The sequence below is a fragment of the Propithecus coquereli genome, unplaced genomic scaffold (genome assembly GCF_000956105.1).
Source record: "Propithecus coquereli isolate 6110/MARCELLA unplaced genomic scaffold, Pcoq_1.0 Scaffold16, whole genome shotgun sequence".
NCBI lineage: Eukaryota > Metazoa > Chordata > Mammalia > Primates > Indriidae > Propithecus > Propithecus coquereli.
In genome coordinates, this window is record NW_012140524.1 from 6,664,220 (window position 1) to 6,670,219 (window position 6,000).

A 6,000-nucleotide genomic window follows, 5' to 3' on the forward strand; every position below is an offset into this window, starting at 1 on the left:
GGCAAATCCCTCTAGAAAGATGTCTTGAAAAGAAAGCTCTGCTTTCCCAAATGTTAGTACTTGATTCTGCCCAGTGGGAAAATAGTTCTACATAAACGTGTGTCTTCAGCAAACTTGTGATTGGAGAACTGACTGTTGACAACAGTAACTGGTAGAATGTCTAACCCTTGCGGCCTGATACAGAAAGAGTCCATATGTTTTAGACAGAATCTTGCTACTTAACCTGAACAATGAGAGATACTGTGGTAATTGCACGAAGAACTTTTATTCCTTGACTGGACAGTGCTTTCCTGAATTTTCCTTTTATGGAATCTGTCTTCTTGTCTCCAGTTTCTATTTTTGCCTCAGATCTCATTATATAATTTATTTACTTGTTTATATCACTGCACATATCCATGTCCTCTATGTCTGAGCTAATGCCACTGAAGGTGGTTACTATAGATGAGTGATTACTATCAATAAGCCCTTTTCACATGACATAAATCTGAAAAATAATTTTTAGTTTTTACCCAAATGCTAGTTTCCAAGGGCTCTATTATATTACTGTTTTCACTTCCTGTACAGTGTTTTGTTATTATATACTACTCTGTTGACTAAAAGGTTGCCCGTCCTTTCTACATTTTATATAATACTGGCAAGTTTTTAGCTACTTGGAAGTTGCATCAAAAAATTGCTGTGCTATATTGCTGTATGATAACGGGTTCCTGTTATGTTTTTATGAAAACAGTTATTAGTTTATGTTAGACAAATTGATATAGTCCCAGTTTTTCCTAAATACCTCTCTAAGCGAAGAGGATGCACCCCAGTGACACACACTTTTTTGTCATCTTATTTATCAGAGACACAGATAATAAAGGAGATTTAGGGTATTTTCTAGGACATCAGATTAAACATCATCAAATACTAACTATTATAAGATGACATCAAGTGAGTTAGAAAACATCAATATTGTATTTGTCTTGGAACAGAAAGAAAGGAAAATGGGTTTGGGGTAAGGTTAGGAAATATGTGTATATTTTCAACAAGGGAAGGGATTTGGGCCTGAGTTGAGGAAAAGTCTGGAGGGAAGTTATCTGCCAGTAACGGAGCACACAGCCTCTTCTGCCCCTTGTGGATCTTGGCCCAAGTGTTCAGGCAGTCTTAAGTGCCTCCCAGGGAGACAGAAACTGTCAACTATGACACAGCAATGGTCCAAATTAGTTTTACATGCAAGATCAGATAAACAGATCTAGGGTGATGTCTTCCTAAGTGACTAGTACATGATATTGCTATGAGATGGGAGGGAGAAAAAATACCTCCTCATCCCACAGAGGGTTATCATTCAGTCCTCTGAGGGAGGTAACATTTATTCTGAAGAGCTTCAACTAAATTATAATCTTAATGGCCAAAAGTATAAAAGATTGGTTATTAGATCTTTTTTATTTCCCCATGTTTTGGAGGGAGGAGAGAAAGGGTGAAGGAAGGCATTTGGCACCTGAAGTTGGGGGGAGGGTGGTTGGTACATGAGGCCCCTGGCTGGATTGAAGAGTGGTTACCCAGAGAAGGCGAGGGACGCAGATGGTGAGCAGAAGGCTTTACAGTCTGGCTGACTCAACAACTTTGCTGAGGAAGGACCTCCTTAGACTTCAGTGGGGTGGGGATAAATAGAAGGCATGCACTGAGCTATTTTAATCATGCAGCTGCAGATGAAGGCAGCTCTACGTGGTAGGATTTGGGAAGTTCTATTTTTAAAAGCATGATTGCCCTTACTTAAATTAAGGAGCCAGATCCCCATTAATTGGTGCTAATATTTATGTCATCATACAGTTTATACAATATTATTTTCTTTTTTCTTTTTTTTTTTTTTGAGACAGAGTCTCACTGTGTTGCCTGGGGTAGAGTTCTGTGGCGTCAGCCTAGCTCACAGCATCCTCAAACTCCTGGACTCAAGCGATCCTCCTGCCTCAGCCTCCCGAGTAGCTGGGACTACAGGCACGCGCCACCATGCCCGGCTAATTTTTTCTCTATATATTTGTTTGGCTAATTTCTTTCTATTTTTAGTAGAGACGGGGTCTCGCTCTTGCTCAGGCTGGTTTCGAACTCCTGAGCTCAAACAATCCGCCCGCCTCGGCCTCCCAGAGAGCTAGGATTACAGGCGTGAGCCACTGCGCCCGGCCTATTATTTTCTTATATCACTTTTGTTATTGATATAAAAGAATTTCCCTGCCTGATGTAAAAAAAAACTGGGGGCCATGTGTGGTGGCTCACACCTGTAATCCTAGCACCTCGGGAGGCTGAGGCTGGAGGATTGCTTGAGGCCAGGAGTTAGAGATAGACTGAGCAATATAGCAAAATGCTGTCTCAGAAAAATAAGAAAAATTAGCCAGGCATTGTGGCACATGCCTGTAGTCCAAGTTACTTGGGAGGCTGAGGCAGGAGGATTGACTGAGCCCAGGAGTTTGAGGCCCCAGTGAGCTATGATCGTGCTACTGTACTCAAGTGTGGAAGACAGAGCGAGATTTTGTCTCTTAAAAAAATTGGGGGGAAGCTATATTTAGAACCAATATTTACTCTTTGTGTCTCTTCCTAGAACTCTGCTGTCCACCCAATTTCTGGACTGTTCTTGCTATCTTGTTTCTGAACCTAATGTTTTATGGTATATACTATGCAATTCAAAATATAGCTGCCTCTGTAAAATCACTTAACTAGCTGTTTCCTATATTCCATTAGAGAGAACAAATTCAGGTTGTCCAGATGATAGGAAGCAGTGACAATAAAGTGCAACTACTTTTGGAGCACTGGATTTATTCTTCAACCCTCTTGTCTAAAGGATCATTTGGAGGGGTGCTACAAGCATGGCACTGTTCTCAGTGTTAACAATGTTTTTTTTTCCTGCATCTATTTAGCTCTGGGACTCTGCGTAAGTTTCACTTCTACATTTTGTACTTTTCTGATATTTTGTCATTAGAATAAATTCAGGGTTTTGTAGATTTGGCCATGCACCTAGGACTAAAATTTTATAGAATGTAAAAAATATAGTCAATTTCTGCCCTTTCTGGAGGAAAACTTGGGCAACACCTTTAGAACATTTTGGCATCAAAATAAGAAAATAAAACCTAACTGCAGTTACATGGTTTACATATTTGTTAAATTACCCTGATCACTGCTGTGGAATCATCCAGATGTTCTATGGGTTTTTGTTCAATTTAATTACGTTGAATTATTTTCTGAAATTAAAAGGGCTTGTTTATTCAATTCTCTAGTGTCATTGCCTTTTGTTGACTGCTGGCAATTTTAAATTAAAATCATTATTCTTCATAATTCCGATACTTACAGAGTTTAGCATTGTCTGTATCTTCCCGTGGGCCGAACTAAAGAGCTTAACTTTTTGTAATGTAGTACATTTTACCCAAGATTATGTTTTGTAGAAGAAGGCATTTGTTTTTTTCTTTAGGTTATTGTTTGAAGAACAGGCTTCAATATATCTGCCAAAGCGTTGCCAAAGCTTTCTTTAAAGTTGACATATATCAGAAAGATCTCCTTTCTACTGAGGGAGCTTTGTCAATCTTAAGCCTTGGTAATATCTTAATCCTGGTTTGTGATACAAACTTGGTTTTCTTTAGTGTTTCTTTTCTTATAGAAAAAAATGGAATGGTTGTTTTAAAACTTCAGCCTTCACCTTTGTGATCAGAAAAAGGAAATCTTATTAAATTTCTAGCTTTTGCAATTTCTACTTCTCATCAATAAATTATTTCCACTATCAAATAGAAACCTATTTGTGTCATTCTTTGACCTCCAGTGTCTTTTCATCTAAGTAAGTTTCTTTTTGTCTTAGCAACTTGGGCTGTGTTTCTTCTTCTGTTCCTGCTTCTCTTACATATATAGTTTAACATTTTCTCCTGTACCTTTGTAGGATTCACTTAACGGTTAGTGTCTTGCAGGTAATATCTCACATTCTTTTCTCTCTTTTATTTGCCTGGTTCACGTGAAGGTTGGACTGCTTTCATTTCTGTCCTAGTATTCGTTAAGATGGCTAGGTGACACATCCCTGGAATCTCACTTAGTAATATTCTGAAGCCTTTCAGCATTTGCAACTTACTTTTTGCAATTCCAGTGCTATTGAGTGAAGAGACAGGAGGTCAGAAAGGCAGAAGGTAATCTTGAAAAGTTTCATGTCACGATGAAACAGAGAATGGGGCTTAACGAAAATGGTGGTGAACCACAGAGTCAAACACTGAAGAAAGTTTTGATAATTAGGAGTCATTGGTACATAAAGCAATTTTAGTACCATGTGGTATAGAGTATTCTTTTGAGAAATTTAGTGGGGCCAATAATCTGAGAGGCTAAGGCACCTTCCCAGGATGTGCAAGAACTTGGATTGCCTTAATCTGACCCTGTTTTTGAAGAGATGAAAGAGTTAGTAGAGGGTAGAAACTGCTCATAGACAAGAAATGGTGATGAAACAGGCAGGGTGGGGGCGGGGGGGATGGGGCAGGAAGGGAAGGTGAGGGAGAAGGACTTTTCAAATCCATGTATCGTAAGTTGTGTTCTCTGAGACTTGGGAGGAAAGGTGGAAAGGTTTGTGGATGGTACTGGAAATTTTGAGATGGAAAAGAGGAAATGCCATGTAGAGGAATTTCCATCTACTCAGTAAAATGGGAAAGGAGGTCACCTGCTAAGTGGAGTTTGGACTGGGAGCCTCAGGACAGTATTTGCCAGGGAGAACAGCAAAAGTGGAATACAAAGCTGGCTGAGGAAAAGTGCTGGCTCAAATCAATCTGCTACGTGAAGTCTTTCCTCAGAATCGTTTGACTAGCAGGGAAGGTATTCGTTTCTTTCTTTCGTTATATTTAATTTGTGATTTGTCTGGAGCACAGCAGGAAAAATGGCTTGGAACAAATGGAGTTATATCAATTGGCCTCATATATTTTTGTTACTTTTTTTCCTGAGCTTAGACAAGCGTCTCCTTTAACTGAGAAACCCCAATGACATCATTATAGTAAAAAAATTTAGGGTGTTTTTGGTTGAACTTGACATTCATTCCCAATGCAATTTTGCGTATATTGTAAATCAGGGAAGCCATCAGGCCCCACTCTACCCGATCGCCCAATCGCCCAGCCTTTTGCAACGTGTACTGTCAGTTCTTGCTGTTTTCTACATGCTGTTATGCTCGTTCTTGCTGCAGTGCCTCTGTCTAAGGTGACTTCTTCACCTCACAAGTCTTGCCCCTGCCCATCCACACCTCCTTTATACTTAACTAGATAGTTTTCATCTTTGAAGACCTTGGCTTAAACTTGACCTGCTTCATAAAGCTGTCTAAAGCTGTTGCTGTCCTTTCTCTCTCTCTCTCTTGCTCTCTCCCCATCTGAATAGTGAATTCTGCTTAGTTCAAATCTTTATTTTCATATTTTTCCCTGTTTTCTTAGGTAGACTGTAATTTTCTTGTGAGAAGGACCATAGCTTCTGTGTATTTCATTTAGATCCATATGTATTAAGTCTTAATAAATGTTCTGTATGGAATTGTTTGTAATTGGTGTTTTATGTTCACATGGTGACCCCAATAGTTGATATTTAAAATCTGTACAATCCCTATACTTGCTTTTTATTGTGATGCTACAGATAATGTTTGTTATAATTAAGTATTTTTGGTGTTTCTGGTTCTCTTAATAAGCTTTATTAATTTAGTAATTTAAAATGCTATTTTTAATTTGTGTTTTATTTTTCTTTCTTCATTTTCATGGTTCTGTACATGCTTGGTTGGTCCCAATTCGTGACTCTTAAGGATGTCATGGTAACCTGGCAGAGAGAATCCTCGGGTTAAGTTGTTCTTTCCTCCTTTCCCTGAGATGTGTTCAGCTGCTACGATATGCTCCCTCAGAACTCTTTTTATTCTTATAGTTCATTCCTGATGATAAAATTATGTTTTTTATGCCCCAGATTTTTTACTATTCCTTCTCATGTAGGCAATATAAAACCATAATGTGTCTGAGATATATATATGTGTATATATATATATATACA

The 6,000-nt window shown here is 38.7% G+C and overlaps 1 protein-coding gene across 1 annotated transcript in view; it reads left to right on the plus strand.

Moving 5' to 3' along the window:
• The window catches only part of ITPR2 (inositol 1,4,5-trisphosphate receptor, type 2), a 505,193-nt gene that overhangs the window by 221,498 nt on the left and 277,695 nt on the right, over window positions 1-6,000 (plus strand). The gene's annotated exons all lie outside the window — the stretch shown is intronic.